Source organism: Sus scrofa, chromosome X, assembly GCF_054392235.1.
Source record: "Sus scrofa isolate SSC_HxYL_T2T_F1_AM1 chromosome X, Sscrofa_HxYL_maternal_Yorkshire_Landrace_v2.0, whole genome shotgun sequence".
NCBI classification, from domain to species: domain Eukaryota; kingdom Metazoa; phylum Chordata; class Mammalia; order Artiodactyla; family Suidae; genus Sus; species Sus scrofa.
In genome coordinates, this window is record NC_139401.1 from 29853089 (window position 1) to 29872055 (window position 18967).

The 18967-nt window shown below is 37.3% G+C and overlaps 1 long non-coding RNA gene across 1 annotated transcript in view; it reads left to right on the forward strand.

Moving 5' to 3' along the window:
* LOC110257744 (uncharacterized) overlaps positions 1-18967 on the forward strand; it is a 296540-nt gene that overhangs the window by 71610 nt on the left and 205963 nt on the right. Inside the window, exons 3-5 of the long non-coding RNA XR_014835223.1 lie at positions 11277-11489; positions 13559-13757; positions 15321-15394. This is a non-coding gene — a long non-coding RNA (uncharacterized LOC110257744). The remainder of the gene's footprint in view (positions 1-11276; positions 11490-13558; positions 13758-15320; positions 15395-18967) is intronic.

Below are 18967 nucleotides of genomic sequence, written 5' to 3' on the forward strand. Positions count from 1 at the left end.
GTCTTTTCGAGTCATGGTTGTCCCTGGGTAGATGCCCAGGAGTGGGACTGTTGGATCAAATGGCAATTCTATGTTTAGTTTTCTGAGGCATCTCCATACCATTTTCTATAGTGGTTGCACCAATTGACAATCCCACCAACAGTGTACTAGTGTTCCTTTGTCTCCACCCCCTCTCCAGCACTTATTGTTTGTAGACGTTTTGCTGATGGCCATTCTGGCTGGTGTAAGGTGGTACCTCGGAGTGGTTTTGATTTGCATTTCTCTAATAATGAGTGATGTTGAACATCTTTTCATGTGTGTTTTGGCCATCTGTATGTCTTCTTTGGAGAACTGTCTGTTTAGATCTTCTGCCCATTTTTGGATGGGGTTGTTTGTTGTTTTGGTATTGAGCGGTAGGAGGTGTTTATAAATTTTGGAGATTGATCCCTTGTCAGTCGATTCATTTGCAAATATGTTCTCCCATTCTGTGGGTTGTCTTTTTGTGTTGTTTAGGGTTTCCTTTGCTGTACAGAAACTTTTAAGTTTGATTAGGTCCCATTTGTTTATTTTTGTTTTTATTGTCAATACTCTAAGAGGTGGATCCGAGAAGATGTTGCTGTCGTTTATGTCAGAGAGGGTTTGGCCTATGTTTTCCTCTAAGAGTTTTATAGTGTCTGGTCTCATATGTAGGTCTTTAATCCATTTGGAGTTTATTTTTGTGTATGGTGTTAGGGAGTGTTCTAATTTCCTTCTTTTCCATGTGGCTGTCCAGTTTCCCCAGCACCACTTATTGAACAGGCTGTCCTTTCTCCATTGTATGTTCTTGCCTCCTCTGTCATAGATGAGTTGGCTGTAGGTGTGTGGGTTTAATTCTGGGCTTTCCCTCCTGTTCCACTGATCTATATTTCTGTCTTTGTGCCAGTACTGTACGGTTTTGATGATTATAGTATAGTCTGAATTCCAGGAGCCTGATTCCTCTAGCTGCATTTTTCTTTTTCAGGATGTCTTTGGCTAATCTGGGTCTTTTGTGTTTCCAAACACACTTCAAAATATTTTGTTTGGGTTTTGTGAAAAATGTCCTTGGTAATTTGATAGAGATTGCATTGAATATGTAATAACAGACATCACAGAAATACAAAGGATCATAAGAGACTACTATATGCAACTAGATGCCAATAAAACAGAAAACCTAGAAGAAATGGACAAATTCTTAGAAAAGTACAATCTTCCATGACTAAACCAAGATGAACTAGAAAAGATGAATGGACCAATCACAAGAACTGAAATTAAAACTGTGATTAAAAAACTTCCAAGAAGCAAAAGTCCAGGACCAGATGGCTTCACAGGCGAATTCTATCAAACTTTCAGAGAAGAGATAATACCCATCTTTCTGAAACTATTTCAAAAATTTGAGAGGAAGGGACACTCCCAAACTCATTCTATTAGGCCACCATATCACCCTGATACCAAAACCAGATAAAAATACCACAACAAAAGAAAACTATATGCCAATTTCACTGATGAACATCGAGGCAAAAATCCTCAACAAAATACCACCAAACCGCATCCAACAGTACATTCAAAGGATTGTACATCATGATCAAGTGGGATTTATCCTAGGGATGAAAGAGTTCTTCAATATCCACAAATCCATCAGTGTGATACATTAACAAACTGAAGAATAAAAACCATATGATCCTCTCAATAGACACAGAAAATGCCTTTGACAAAATCCAACACCCATTTCTGAGAAAAAAAAAAAAAAACCTTCAGAAAGTGGGCATAGTGGGAACCTACCTCAACATAATAAAGGCCATATAAGACAAACCCACAGCAAACATCATTCTCAATGGTGAAAAGCTGAAAGAATCCCCTCTGAGATCAGGAACAAGACAAGGATGTCCGCTCTCACCATTACTCTTCAACGTAGTTTTGGAAGCCCTAGCCATAGCAATCAGAGAAGTAGAAGAGATAAAAGGAATCCAAATTGGAAAGGAAGAAGTAAAACTATCACTATTTGAAGATGACAGGATACTGTACCCAGAGAATCCTAAAGACTCTACCAGAAAACTGTTGGAGCTCATCCATGAATTTGGCAAAGTCGCAGGATACAAAATTAATACACAGAAATTGACGGCATTTCTCTACACTAACAATGAAAGATCATTTACCATCGCATCCAAAAGAATAAAATACCTAGGAGTAAACCTACCTAAAGGGACAAAAGACCTGTACTCTGAAAACTATAAGCCACTGATGAAAGAAATCAAAGATGACACAAATAGATGGAGAGATATACCATGCTCTTGGATTGGAAGAGTCAATATTATCAAAATGACTATACTACCCAAGGCAATCTACAGATTCAATTTCTTGATATAAATGTTGTTTACATAGATGTATTTACTATGTAAAAATTCATCAAGCAGTACAGTTACAAATTATGGACTTTTGTTATGTATGATATATATCAGTTTTTAAAATTAACCATAAAATGGTTCTTTTAGTGGTCAAATAAAAAATTTCTTATTTTCTATTTGGTTCAAACATCATTTTTTTTTTGTCCATGCCCACAGCATGTGGAAGTTTCCAATCCAGAGACTGAACCCACACCATAATACAAACCCAAGCTGCTTCGGTGACAATACCGGACCCTTACCCCACTGGGCTACAAGGGAACGCCTCAAAAGTCGTTTTTAATATGTCACATATTTTATTTTCTTCTTTTTACTTTCTTTGGAATGTTTGTGCCCACTTCTTACTTTGCCTCTCTTTTGTCCCAGTTTTCCCTAACCCTTTAGACTGTGAGTCAGCATCAAGCTAGCAGTTTGTCAAAGTAATAGCTGTAAGCATTTCAACTTTCCCATCCCGTGACACATTTCATCATTTTCTTTCTTTTTCATGGCAGTTGATAAGGCCAGTCAACTGAGTATATCTTTTCTTATAATTTGTTTCTTACTTAGAGTCCTAATTAGCATAAAGGGAGTTGAAGAATTGTTTCTATGTGGAATACTTATTACCAAGGTTAAGAGACACTATGTTTAACATTTAATTGGTTTATAGTGCTGTGAGGCTAGTCTTCAAGGTCATAAAAATCTTACTTATGAACACACACACAAAAATGCTAACAGCTGTTTTAAAAACATCAAAGTTGCATTTTCTTCTTGAGCAAGAGGAGTTGTTCCTTGCACAAAACCCAAGTCTAATATATCTTTAAATGTTCTTTTGATGAATAGAAGTAAACTTGACCCTGTCCTAAGAACAAGTAAGTTGCCTGCAAATGTGACTTCTTTTTATTCCTCTAACATCACCTTATGCACGAACCAATTTGCCAATCATTCAGATTATACTGACAAAGACTAAGACCCACTTGTGAATCTGCCACAGTCTCACAGTCTCCCCTCCTGCAAGAACGTATTGGCTCAGTGCCCTGTTGACCATAAAGTAACTAAGCCCATATTGTGTCCTAACTTTCTCTCTTTCCTTAACCTCCTATCCACCACCATAATCCTTTTGTATACACAAACCAGAGTGACAATCTAAACATTTAAAATATAATGTTCTACCCTCTGTTTAAATTCTATAAAGGCCTTCTATGACCTTTAGAATAAAATCCAAATGTACATAATCCAACCCCTAGCTGCATACCCTTATTCCCAGCTCAGCGTTGGCAATTCTTTCTGCCTACAAGGTTCTGCCCACAGATTTTCCCATGACCTAATCTTTCTCATCAGTCAGAGAATTCTGAATTTAGTGGTTACACATTCCAAGAGACCTTCAAAAGTGGTGTCCCACCCCCATTGCCAATCTATCTACATATTGTAACCCAGTTTTATTTTACCTTAAACTATTAATCGTTTATTTCTGGACCTGATGTTTGTCCCCATCATCCTCACCTTGCATTATACAAACTCTATTAGATTAAACAGTTTTCCCATCTTGAATTCTGCCTGTCACTAAGTTGGTTCTAAATAAAATATTTGTGGAATGAATGAATAAATGATAAATGTTACTATGAACATAGGTCCTCATTCAAAATTACCACTCATTTATCACCAATAATTCATGTTTCCTTAAAAAGATACTCTTTTATGCAATTATACATTTTACTATATGACTACAGTATTTGTTATTTATGGTTGAGTAACAATTTACCCTAAAAACATGTGGTTTAAAATAGCAAATATTAATTGTCTTATAGTTTCTATGGATCGGCAAACTGGGAATGGCTTATGTGATTCCTCTGGCTCAAGATATCTCAGATTGCAATTAACCAAGGTATTTGCCAGGGCAGTAGTCATCTCAAGACTCCAAAGGGGAAGTGTATGCCTCCAAGCTTACTCTGATTGTTGGAAGGATTCACCTTCTCATAGGCAGTCAGACTGAAGGCCAAAGCATACTAGCTATTGGTGGAGGCTTTTCTCAGTTCCTTGCCATATGGGTCTTTCCATACAACAGCTCATAACTTGGCATTTTGCCTCATCAGAATGAGAAAATGAGAGAGAACAATACAGGCTAAGCAATTTTGTAGCCAAAATCTTGGAAATGGCATGCCATCATTTTTGCCATATTCTGTATCCTTATTGAGACAATGGCCCTTGAACAAAGACTTATAGGATGATTTGCAAATATCCCAGGAAAATTATTAAGACAGCTGTAAAAGCATATACAAAGGAGAGATCGGGATAGCTATGTTAAAGGAAATAATGTTTAGTGTGTCTAAAAAGAATAAAAAAGGGAAAACATAGAGATAAGGTTGGAAAGAAGGACTAGATCATGCAAGGCTTTGTAGAACATTATTAGAAATTTGTTGTTTTTTTTTCCCCACTGAATGATGTGAGGAGCCTTTTGGAGGATTTTGAGCACAAGAGTGGTTATAATCTGTCATAATATTTTAACAGGGTCATGTTGACTACCATGTTGAGAATATTCTAAAGGGAACTTGAGAAGAAAGAAACAGACAGATCATTGAGCTTTTGCAATAAGCTATATAAGAGATGCTAGGGACTCAAACTGGAATAGTAACAGTGAGGATTAATAAGTGATCATACCCTGGGTATATTTTGAAAGCAAAGTTAAGAGCATTTGTTTGAAGATTGGATAGTATATGTGGTAGAAAGGGAAGTCATGTTTGACTCCAAGAATTTTGGCCTGAACCAACAAAGAACAAAGTTGCCATGAACTGAGTTGAAGGGGTCAGTCTGTCTATGGGAAGAGCATGTTTAGTGGAAGATCACTAGACGATCCATTTTAGACATGTTAACTTTGAAAGGCCCACTAGCTATCTGAAAGGAGATGTTGAGCAGGTAATAATCTGGAGTTAGAAATGAGGTTCAGCCTAGAGATATATATTTACAAGGAGCTAGCATATAGAAGATGCTTAAAGCAATAAGGTAAGATGAAGACACTCAGAAAAGACAAGAGGTAAAAATAAAAACATCAGGGTAAAAATCATTATTCTTGAATCCATTCTGTGCTCAAACTAGGACCAATGACAAGGAGCATGGTAGTGGTTTCCTGCTGAATGGACAGCTGGAGTGTTCCCAGAAGTTTCCTTCTTATTGAGATTTCTTCTAACCAGGACTAATATTAGTTAAATCAGAACTACTTCTTGCCTTCAACCAGGCAAGCCTCAAGGCAAGCTCTGCTTCACAATTGAGTTTTAAGAAAGCCTATTACTTCCTTTCTCCAACATTTGCTGTCTGCATCCTCTGAGTCAAAGTTCTCAAGCCTTAGTGTACATAATAATCTCTAGGAAAGCTTGTAATTTGTTATCTCCAGAGAGTCTCAATCTGTAGGTGGAGCTAGAAATCTTCATCCTTAGCAAGCACCACAGTTGATCTTAATGAGGGGGCTCTACCTGAGAAAGCTAGATCACCATAAAAATGCTAACCGTTTTATTACTCTAGAAAGGTTAAAATACTCTAGTGGCTATTGACTTTAGCTTTCTAATGGTAATATGGTTACTTCCTAAAAGCTGTCATAGATTTTAAGCTTAAAATTACACATAACAAGTTAATTAGCTGTGGTGTAGGCCAGTAGCTACAGCTCCAATTGGACCCCTACCCTGGGAACTTCCATATGCCACAGGTATGCCTGAAGAGACAAAGAAAAAAAAGTAAAAAACAAAAAACCAAAAAAAAACAAGCAAATCAGCTTTCTTGTAACAGTTCTTTGTTTCTCTCATGTCTACAGTTTCAACTTATATGCTAAATATAAAATGAAACGTCCATTTGTGGTATATATACACAGTGGAATACTACTCAGCCATAAAAAATAATGAAATAATGCCATTTGCAGCAATATGGATGGAACTAGAGACTCTCATCCTGAGTGAAGTCAGAAAGAGAAAGACAAATACCATATGATATCACTTACATCTGTAATCTAATGTATGGCACAAATGAACCTTTCCACAGAAAAGAAACTCATGGACTTGGAGAATAGACTTGTGGTTGCCAAGGGGGAGAGGGAGGGAGTAGGGTGGTTGGGAAGTTTGGGGTTAATAGATACAAACTATTGCCTTTGTAATGGATTAGCAATGAGATCCTGTTGTTTAGCACTGGGAAATATGTCTAGTTACTTATGATGGAGCATGATAATGTGCAAAAATAGAATGCGTACATGTATGCATAACTGGGTCACCATGGTATACAGTAGAAAAAAAATTGTTTTGGGGAAATAATTAAAAAATTAAAAAATAAATAAAAAAGAACAGTGAATTGTAGGCAGGGTTATGTGTCCTGTAGATTCACTAGGCCAGCTTACCAATTTACATATATGTTTGAAAATTAAACATTAGCGTTGCCCTAGTAATGCGAACTCTTCTAAATTGTGTACTACCTCTAGGCCAAGGTCAAATGGATGCAGCTAAATCTCAAAGAAGAAATTTCCATAAAAATATGAGAAACTAAAAATAGTGTTTCATAATAGAAGCCTGGAGAAACTTAAAAATAAATAAATAAATAAATAAATATAAAAGTACGAAGGCAAAACTAAAAAATAAATGAATAAATAAAATGAAATTTTGCTGCCTGCATGTTCCAAGTTATTTTACTTACTTTATTCATACTAGTAAAATGAAACAGAGTGTATCTTATTTTTTAAACACTGCTTCCTTCAGGAGTTGTTTCCTGTCCTTTGCTCCTCTTCCACCCCTCACTAAGCCCATTTACCACCTCACCCTTCATTTTTCTTTGTTTCACCGGCTGGCCATAAGCATCTCTCTTTGCTGCTCCCATATGCTTCCATATCATCCTGTGCATACCTCTCACTATGTGGTATTAAAATTTGCTGTGTATGGAGTTCCTGTCGTGGCGCAGTGGTTAGCGAATCCAACTAGGAACCATGAGGTTGCGGGTTCGGTCCCTGCCCTTGCTCAGTGGGTTAACGATCCGGCGTTGCCGTGAGCTGTGGTGTAGGTTGCAGACGTGGCTCGGATCCCGAGTTGCTGTGGCTCTGGCATAGGCTGGCAGTTACAGCTCCGATTAGACCCCTAGCCTGGGAACCTCCATATGCTGCGGGAGTGGCTCACGTAAAGGCAAAAAGACAAAAAAAAAAAAATTTGCTGTGTACATATTAGATTTGAGCTCTTCATCCACAGAAGCTGTATCTCCTTTGTGCCTAGTACCTAGCACATCAAAGGCACTCAGTGAATATTGTTGAAGTGAACCGAACTGCTTAAAATCACAGGATGTATATAGCTCCAAAAATGGCATCTATTTCTTAACTTTTACCCTTGAGAAAAGAGATATTTCTCTGGATTCTCAGGGGTGACTCTCATTCCAGACCTCAGATAATGCCTCAAATTTCCCTGGTGATCCTCATAAGAAACCTTTGTCTTTTTTTTCTTTTTTCTTTTTTGTCTCTTAGGGCCACACCCACGGCATATGGAGGTTCCCAAGCTAGGGTTTGAATTGGAGCTGTAGCCGCCAGCCTACACCACAGCAACGTTCAGATCCGAGCCGCATCTGCAACCTACACCACAGCTGACCACAACGCTGGATCCTTAACACACTGAGTGAGGCCAGGGATCAAATCTATGTTCTCATGAATACTAGTCAAATTCGTTTCCACTGAGCCATGACGGGTAACTCCAGAAACCGTTCTTCTTAAAAGGAATATTAGCAGTTGTTAAGGACATGAGATACTAGTTGATTTTTCCATATCAATGTGTCAAAAGAATCATGAAAGCATAGAGAATGCAGGCGCATTTAAAAGTAGTCACCATATGCAATTACTGCTGTCTGATTTCTAATTCATGAAATTTCTATTATCCATCTTCTTCAAATGAGTTGGAAATCTAGTTTTATAGACATTTTAATTTTATTTGATTAGTTTAAGAAGCAAAAGCATGAGTTAATGGTGTATTACCATTCCCATGTACTAGAAAGATGTGTCAATGAAACATAATTGTCAACTCTTCCATACATTAATGTGAACCATATGTGAAAATTTGATGTGCTTCCCTGCTGTATAAAACATCTTGAAAGCCTTTTATGAGTATTTTACAGCTAATTCAGAGATCTCAACCACGGCCAAAAAAAGTAACTTGATTTTTGCATCACTCTTTTCTTTTCTGCAAAGTATCATTGCAGTGTGAAAGCAGAGAACATTTTTTTCTAAACCATGTTTTATAGAATACTAGTGATCTTTGAGATGTTAATAGGACCCTCTGAGCAAAAATTTTGGAAACATTAAGTAAAACAGAAGTAAATAGCTTTTCTTTTTGCAAGACTTCTGTGAATCTTTACCATGCATTATAAACAGGACTGATTTTTTTCCCTCAGCACTGCAGGCATAGTGTCAAAGACCCACAATACTTTTAGGAGTCCAAAAAAGTATTTTAATTTCTTTCTAATAAGAAAAATGAAAATATAATAATGAATGTATTCTAGATTACTTTTATGCCAGTGTAGTCATAAAATATATTTTAATAGTTTTCTATGGAGGAAGTAGCCCATAAAGGGGCTAGAGCTTATGAATATCATAGTGAAAACCTAGTTATGATTTTCTAAAAGCTATGATATGAAGGATTTTCCAGCAGTTACTTATGCATGAGTATCTGTTTGCAGAGTTTCTCAGAGGACAAGGATTAAGAATATGTAGAAATAGGAGTTCCCGTCGTGGCGCAGTGGTTAACGAATCCGACTAGGAACCATGAGGTTGGCGGGTTCGGTCCCTGCCCTTGCTCAGTGGGTTAAAGATCCGGCGTTGCCGTGAGCTGTGGTGTAGGTTGCAGACGCGGCTCGGATCCCACGTTGCTGTGGCTCTGGCGTAGGCCGGTGGCTACAGCTCCGATTCGACCCCTAGCCTGGGAACCTCCATATGCCGCGGGAGCGGCCCAAGAAATAGCAACAATAACAACAACAACAACAACAACAAAAAAGAGACAAAAGGCGAAAAAAAAAAAAAAAAGAATATGTAGAAATAGGAGTTCCGGTTTTGGTCAGTGGGTTACGAAGTCAACATAGTGTCCATGAGGATGCAGGTCTGACGCCTGGCCTCACTTAGTGGTCTAAGGATCCAGAGTTGCAGTGAGCTGTGGTGTAGGCTGGCAGCTGCAGCTTCAATTTGACTGCTAGCCTGGTCCATATGCCACAGGTGCAGCCCTTGAAAAAAAAGAATATGTAGAAATATTTGTGTAGTGAAATGAATACTGGAGTGTGAGTTATAAAAATTAGATTTTAGTGATACCTGATGCTAACTAACCATGCATCTTTGAGAAAGCCATGAACCATCTCTGGCTCTCAGACTGCTAAAAGACAAAATCATAGTATTCAACTGGATGTGTCAACTATGCTTTCCAGCTTACAAGTAGTATGATTTTATGTTTTGAATATCCTGTATGTTTTTCTAATTTTTAAAAAGCTTATTCACACAGGATAGAACATAACTTTCAAGGAAAAGACTACTACTGTGGACTGAAAGTCACAAATAAAAGCATTAGCCCCACTTTTGGCCCTAACTTCTGCCAATAACAAAATCCACCAAAAGTTTCTCTCTTAAATAAGAAAAATAATAAGGAACGTGAAAATAGTTTTATATTTAGTATGTTCTCTACTCAGGTTCATGGCAAATAATTGAAAATCTTCTCCCCTTGTGATGAGGGCTGCAGTGGTGGGATTGACCAAGAGAGAAAAGGCAAATATATCTTCTAGTTTTCAAGTTGGAATGGTTGTTCTACCATCTCATCTTTTTGACAGGTTGTTTTGGGGGTCATTTGTCAGATAACAAAAAGGAGATGGACTACAGATGGTTCTGTATGTTAGTCTAAAATTCAGGAGAGAAGCCAGGTCTGGTGTCTTCTATTTGGGAATCTTCTGCCTAGTGGAAGTAGTTTAAACTATTGGAATAGAATAAATAACCCTGAGGAATAAGTGAGAGAGATAGTGGACTAAGGATATAAGTATGGGGAACATCAATTTTAGAGGGTATTTATAGGAAGATGAATTCCTAAAGAGGGCATTAAAAAAACCACACACACAAGACAAAGAAGTACAATGAGAACCAGAAGAGGTTATTATCAGGAAATAGAACAGAGGACATTATAATGGAAATAGAGCAGACATGTTTAAGACCAAAAAAGGAAAAGTACTCATGGTCATTTCAAGTGAGAACACCAATCACTATAACTTTCTGCAGTCAATTCAGCATTGTGCAGTAGAACTTACAAAATATATACACCCTTGCACCCAGTAATTATTTTTCAATAATTTATTCTAATGAAATAACCCCAAAGAAATTGCCAAAGACTTATGTACAGGGATGTATATAATAATTGAATTTATAATAGAAAAGGTTAAAAGTATGGGTCAAATATCTGATAGTACAGAAATGACTAACCTATGACAATTCATCTACTTTATAGAATATTATGAAGTACTTATACACATTTTAAAAAAATATTTAAAGATATGGGAACATATGCCCAATATAATGTTTTATATATAATGTTATAAAAAAGCAGGAAAAAGCCACTGTACAGAATTTTGCCTGCATATATCTATTTCTTTTTTGTTTTTAGAGTTTAGTTGATTTTCCGTGTTGTATCAATTTCTGCTGTACAACATAGTGATGCAGTCATACCTATATATCTATATCTATTTCTATGTATAATGTATAAACTTCAAAATGTTAGCAGCTATATCACCAGTTAGTGCTATCACCAGTTAGTGCCAATACAGGTGATATTGTTTTTCTTGTACTTCCATACATTTTCCAAATGTTCTTTGATTGCTATGGTTTGCATATTGTGTCCCTCCAAAATTTACATGTTGAAATTCTAACCCCCACAGGTGATAGTATTAGAAGATGGAGTGCTTGGGAGGTGCTTGAGCCCCAAGAGTGGAGCCCTCACTAATGGGATCAGTGCTTTTTATAAAAGAGGCTTCAGTGAGTTCCCTCCCCCTTCCACCATGGGAGGATCCAATGAGAAGTCTGCAGCCTGAAAGAGGACCTTCACCTACCTGTGCTGGCACCTCCGTCTCAGACTTGCAGCCTCCAGAACGGTTAGAAATGAATTTCTCTTGTTTTTCACTGACGCAGACTGGTATTTTGTTATAGCTGCTGAAATAGACTAAAACAATAATGAACAAGTAGTGCTATCAGGAGAAAAACAAGATTACACTTTGAAAGGAGAAACCAGTTAGCAATGGCAAAGACAGAGTGAAGTCTGATTACATAAGACTGGAAAATGTATGGTAGGCAATCAAGTCATTATGTTTCTTAGGGGAAAGAGTTTCAGTAGAGGAATGAGGAAGGCAGATTTCAGAGTTCAAGGGGTAAAACTGGGGTGAAAAGCCCAAGAAAGCCAGCTTTTCTATGATTTCCAAAGATGTGAAAGTGGAGGAACAGAGAGAAGCTGGATGATAGTTGAATAGGATGCAGGTGTCAGGGCCTTTTAAAATGAAAAAGTCTTCAGGTGTTTATAGACTGAGGCAAGGATCCAATAAAGAGGCTGAGAAAGAGATGACTGACAGAGCAAGGACAGGGTAGATACAGAGGGAGATGGAGTTGGGCCACCAGCTTGGGTTGGCCTTGAACTGGCAAGGGATGTTACAGACTTCTAGAAGGAAGGAAACAAAGTAAGAACCAATGAATATAGATATGTTTACAGAGAAATTGACTGAGACCCCCCTGATGACCTCAATTTTTCCACTGATGGAAAGGCAAGGTCATCTGCTGAGAATGAAAACAGCAGTTGTTTGGGGGAAGGACTTTGGGTACATTTTGGGATATTCATTGATGGGAATGGAAAACAGAGCTGACCAAAGCTGAGTAAAATGACTAGAAGGTGTACTGGGAAGCCACCCCAATTCAGAGGCAGTAAACATGTGTGGAAGCATCCTGTGTGAAAAATTTTAAATTGAATAGAGTGAAGCAGTAAACGTGTGGAAGCATCCTGTGTGAAAAATTTTAAATTGAGTAGAGTGAAGTTGTGGTTGGAAAGTGGGGCGTGCAAGTGGGGCAATTTCTAAGCACTGATAAGATTCAGGGCATGAGCTTTTGAATGGGGAGATAAAGGAATTACAAGGTCATTAAGGATAATATATTTCCATGAGTGTTAAAATTGCCTAGAATTAAGCTAGGAGAGGATGACTGGGAATGGATAACCAGGTGGCTAGTGGATTGGCCACAATTAGAAGGGCTTGAGGATGGAGTACTAGTTGTAGTGAATTCTAAAGAGAATGCGATTTGACAAGAGGATGGGAAAGCAATATCCAGAAGCAACACTGACAATGCATTGAAATACCAACTCACTTCTTGGATTCATGGCTCAATGTGTGAGAGACCCAGAAGCCTCAACTAAAATGAGCTAAGGCTGGGAGGGAAGTAGGGGTCTTAGGAAGGGCTAGTTATAGTTAAGGCAAAAAGAGAGAGCATTTTTCCCCCAAAGCTTAAGATGGATAGGAGTTTGGTGGAAACAAACAATGGAATAAAGTTTCCAGATGGATCCACAGTTTAATGAGGCCATTAGTCAGAGGAATCAGGAGAAGAAAACATAGAATGGTAAAAAGAGAAAGATAATGAGAGACTAAAAGAGATTTATTGTTCAGAAGTTAACAAGGAGTATAGAGAGGAAAAGAACTGGCCTTAGATCATCTAAATTTATACCTAGTGGTTTTGGGACCAGTGACTCCAAGGCAATAAGTGCCTCAGAGAGATGGTGAGTACAGCCATGTATGCACATATTCAAAACCTATGATAAAACATGGAGGAAGAAAGTATTTTTCTTCATTATAAAAAAGATCTCTGGTACATTCTAATATTGGATTTCTGCTTTCTAGAACCTATAAAATATTTTAAAATTATTTAGAAACCCCAAATCTGTGTTAAAAATTAATACTCATGTCATATTTATTAACTATGTAGTCAAGGAAAAACTCTGGTTTTGGAGGAGCTGAACTTCAGTTGTTGTTTTATTTTCTTACAGAAGGAGATCAATACTTGTTTGTGTTTTTTCCAGATATTTAACTTAGGAAGAAATAGTCTTATAAACAGGTTTTTATGCCCAATATCTACACCCTATTCTCTTCTTCTGTTTGGAAAGTGCCCCCCTTATGCATCACTTTTTCAGCTCCCTTGCACCTGTGGCCTGGACATGTGACCTGGGCCTGGCCTTTCAGAAGTGCACACACCAGACTTCGAGTCAGTACCTAGAGATGCAAAGAAGCTGAGAGCGAGGCACATCTTTTTGGCAATAACAGCCAAGGGAATGAAGGATTATGAGTCTGTGGGCGAGAGTTCAATGCTGACTGTGCAAACTATGAGGTCTGGTATGTAGCATGACTGAAACATTGTTCTCCTGATACTAGTTTCATAGTGTGATACTGGCTGTGTTTTGATCCATGCGGCCCTTTCTCCTTGCCTCTTCTTAAACCTATTTCTCAAATCCCTCACTGATTTTATGACCTATTCAATGGTCTTTCAATAAATTCATTCTTCTTAAATCTGCCAAAATTGGTTTCTGGTTCTTGCAAATATAAACCCTGATTGAAACTTAAACCTGTACCACCAATTACTGAGTATTCTGAACATAAACTTACCCTATGACCCAGCATTTCTACTCCTAGGTAGAAATTGAACAAATGCATACATGTACTATATCATTTAAAGCAGCATCGTAATAAAAGATAAAATATGAAAACAATGCAAAACACATTAACATTTATTCATTATGTAAAATGAATATATAATTTCTGGAAAATCCTAATGATAGAATATTATACAGCAGTGACAATGAGGAACTACTATTTCAACAGTATGGATGAATCTCAAAACAAATTGAGCAAAAGAAACTAGAAAACAGAATATATACCTCTTAATTCCATGTATTTAAAATTCAAAACATGCTAGATTATGACATTAGAAGTCAGGGTAATGTTACTTTGGAGAGGGTATAGTAACTAAGTACACAAGTGTGGGCTTCTTGGTTTCTGTAATGTATTATTTGACCTACATGAGGAAAATGTGAATATGTTTCTTTTTTGATAATTCAGTCAGTACTCAAGATCCGTGAACTTTGCTGTTTGTGGTTACCCATGAAAGTGCATGTGGAACAAATGAAAATGAGTCTGAGAGAGATTAAATAACTGCCTGAGATCCTATTGATATTCAGTTAGCCAAGCTACCTGGCTCCCAATGCCAAGCTCTTAGAATTGCCACAACAACCTTGTGAGGAGTGGGTAGCCAGTATGGTTGAGAGAAGACTCTGAGCTTCAGAGAGTTAGGTGACTTGTCCACATCTCAAAGCCAGTTGTTAGATGATGGAGCCATGATCTATGTAAACCCAGTTTCTATGTGGTTTTAATTCACCACATAGTTCTCCTGAAAGTGGAAAAGTAGATGATACCAGTGATATATAAATAATAGCACATACAAAAATGATACTGCTGATCTAGAATGATATCCATAAAATACTTGCACAAAATCAAACAGGGTACATAGTAATGTGAATGGTATGTGGCCATTTGTGTAAAATTTGAAGATCTTTGTGTATGTGCATTTGTGTATTTTCCCTCATTAGTATTAAATATCTCTAGAAGGAACCCCAAGAAACTGATAACAGGGACTGCCTCTGGGAAAGTGAGCAGAGTGGCTGAGGGACAGAAATAGAAGAGAGGATTTTATTGTAGACCCTTTAAATCATTTCAGTCTTGAAATGTAAGAATGTACTGTGTACTAAAAAAATTATTTAAAAATCTTAATTGTACCTGAAACCGAAGTTGGAGCTCCCCCAGGATAATTTATGAGCAGTGCTGAGAGCTCAAGAACTCAGCATCTTCAGGGTCTCAGTTTATGTGTTCATTGCGGGTGAACACTTGTTTTCCTTGTTTCAGGTTCCTCATCTTAAAATGAAGTAACATTTGTGTCAACTCCTTCTTGGCACTTCTGGAAGGTCACGGCATAATCAGTGAGTGTGAAAAGCTTGATTTTTTTTATGATTAAAAGTACTTCTCCCACTTGGCATATCACTAGAATATGATCCTCTTCTTTCTCTCCCTTCTCTAAGTCAATGTACCCACCAATTTTCCATGTCTAATCCCTTCTCACTGCAGACCTCCCAGGGGTTATCCACAATGTGAAGCGCCTCTGCTACTCTCAAGGTTTACATCCCTAGGCCTACAAATGTGTGTGTGTGTGTGTGTGTGTGTGTGTGTGAGAGAGAGAGAGAGAGACCCAACCTTACAGCGTATAGAGACTGGTCAATAATAGGGCCTTAATATGCTTATAAAGAAAAAGAATAAGTTAAATGAAGTACTGGAATCCCTTTCTTTTTTTTTTTTTTTTTTTTTTTTTGTCTTTTGTCTTTTGCTGTTGTTGTTGTTGTTGCTATTTCTTGGGCCGCTCCCGCGGCATATGGAGGTTCCCAGGCTAGGGGTTGAAACGGAGCTGTAGCCACCGGCCTACACCAGAGCCACAGCAACGCGGGATCCGAGCCGCATCTGCAACCTACACCACAGCTCACGGCAACGCCGGATCGTTAACCCACTGAGCAAGGGCAGGGACCAAACCCGCAACCTCATGGTTCCTAGTCAGATTCGTTAACCACTGCGCCACGATGGGAACTCCTGGAATCCCTTTCTTAGGAGAAATTTCTTAGAATTCTAAACATAAGAACAAATAGACTGAGTAAAATAAGAAATTCTACCCATAAGCAATCAGTGTTTGGAAGGACGCTTGCCTTTATTTGTCCTGACAGTCTCCAGTGCTATTAGAGCCAGGGGTTTAGTCTCTTGATACCTTATTTTATTATGGAACTCAAGGAATGGCCTATATTTTGGAAATCTCAGGATGCATTATTTTGATTTTCCAGACAGCACTTGATACAACCATATATAAGGAGGCGAACAATTAGCATCATCTACAAATTAATCATCCTTATTGAGCATTTGGTTTTCAGATAATGCTATGTCCTAATTGCATCATGCCTCCAGTGTACAAAGAGAAAATCTCTACCTTGTAGATCTGTTTATATGTCTCGCTTTCCACTCAGTGATCCTGCAAGTAGTTGCCCAGGTTTATGTAATTGAATACAGTATATACACATAAAAATTTGTTGGAGAGAAACCAGTATTCTTATCAATAAGATATTTTTTTAAATGATGTTAAATGGTGACTGAAATGTTTCAAGGACATCAGAAGCACTTGGCAGGTCTATTTGAATTGATGAAGCTTTTGTGGGAAAGCATATGCAAGGATGAAATACTCAAACTGACAGTGTTTTAAAAACTATATGAACTTAACCATTCCAAGTACTGTTTTGACATCTTTTTAGTATGGCTCAATGATAATGCTGGAAATTTCACTTCTTTGTTAATACTTTGTGCTTTGTCAGAAATTAATGTGTGGTTTTAAAGATTTGTTAATTCTTTTTAAAAAATTGTACTGAGGTATAAAATACACAGAATAAAGCTCGCACATCTCAAATTTGCAGCTCCATGAACTTTGGCAAACACACACATACATACACCAGGGTAACCACAACTCAGATCAAGATATCAAATGTTTCCAATACCTCAGAGAGTTCCCTCATGACCTTACCACTCATGCCATACTCCGAGAGGGAAGCACTCTGCTGACTTGTATCACTGTACATTTTGTGTGCCCATTATTGAAACTCATATAAATGAAATCTACTACTTCATATCTGGATTTTTGTTCTCATCATGTCTGTAATAGAAATCCCACATCGTTGAGTGTACCAGTAGTTCACCCTTTTCGTTGCACAGTACTATTCCACTGAATGAATATACCACAATTTGTTTATGCATTTTACTGTTGATGAGCATTTGAGTTGTTTCTAGTTTGAGACTATTATGAACAAAGCTTCTAAGAACATTTTCATACCTGGTTTTGCACTCATTTTCCAAGACTGCATTTGCTAGGTCATAGGGTCAACACTATATCTTGCTTTAGTAGATATTGACCAATATTTCCCAGAGTTGTTGAAAGAATTTGTATTCCTGGTGGCAGTGTCTGAGGTTCCAGTTGTTCCACATCTTGGCCAGTATTGGGTGTTGTCAGTATCCTTAATTTTAGGTAAGCATTTAATAGTATCTCATTGAGGTTTTAATTTGCATTTCTCAGATGAGTAGAAATGTTTAAAATTTTTACATAAACTTTTTGCCCATTTGAATATCCACTTTTTGTAAACAAATAATTCAAATTGTTACCTATTTTCTGACTTGCTTCATTCTTAATGCTCTTTATTACATTTGTGATCCAGTGGGCTTTCCTCAAAAGTATAGAGGTCAATTGGAAAACAAAGCAAATTTAAAATACATTCACTTCATGACAGATTTGCTGAGCTATATTAGTTTCTTTTATAAAACATTTGCATGTAAGTGTGTGAGATAACATTAAAGAGAACATATGTGTACCACTTAACAGTATTTGGTCAAAGAACTGTGATTATCAACTATAATTATTTGTTGCTTTTAACTAAAAGTCTATTCTACCATTGTAAAAATGAGCCATATTCACTAACAAAATCAAATGCTGTTGAGGATGTGGAGCATCAGGAACTCTTAGAAATTCCTGGTGGAAGTGAAAAATGGTACAACTACTTTGGAAGACAAGTTTGGTGGATTCTTACAAAACTAAACATACTCTTACCATACAATGCTGCAGCCATGCTTTTTGGTATTTACCCAAAGGAGTTGAAAACTTATGTCCACACAAAAACCTGCACTCGGATACTTATAGCAGCTTTATTAATAACTGCAAAAACTTGGAAGTAACTAAGATCTTCCTCAGTAGGTAACTGGATAAACTGCGGTACATTTAGACAATGGAATATAACCCAGCAATAAAAAGAAATGAGCTATCAAACCATGAGAAAACATGGAGGAGTCTTAAATGCGTATTATTAAGTGAAAGAAGCAAATATAGAAGGGCTTCATACTGTATGATTATAACTATATGACATTCTGGAAAAGACAAGACTATGGAGACAATAAAAAGATTAGCAATTATGAGGAGTGGGGAAATGGGAGAGAGATGAATAGTCAGAGAACAGAGGATTTCTAGGGCCATGAGAATACTCTGTATGATATACAATGATGGATACATGTATCCATGAGATACTCTGTATATGATATACAATGATACATCTATCATTATACTTTTATCCAAACTCACAGAATATACAACACCAAGAGTGAACTCTAAGGTAAACAATGAACTGTGTGTAATTATGATGTGTCGATATTGGTTCATTCTTGTTTTTAAAAAGTGTACCATTCTAATGAGTGGTTGATGATATTGAAAATAGGGGAACCTATACATGTTGGGGGGGCAGTAGGTATATATGAAATCTTTGTACTTTCAATTTTTTAAACCTAAAACTGCTCTAAAAAATAGTCTTTTAAAAAATGAACCTAAATTCTTCCAGAACTTCATGCATCATGCATTTTGCTTCTAGAGCCTGAGATCAAGACACAGAACCTTAATCTGGTAAATGATCATTATTCACATTAGAGCA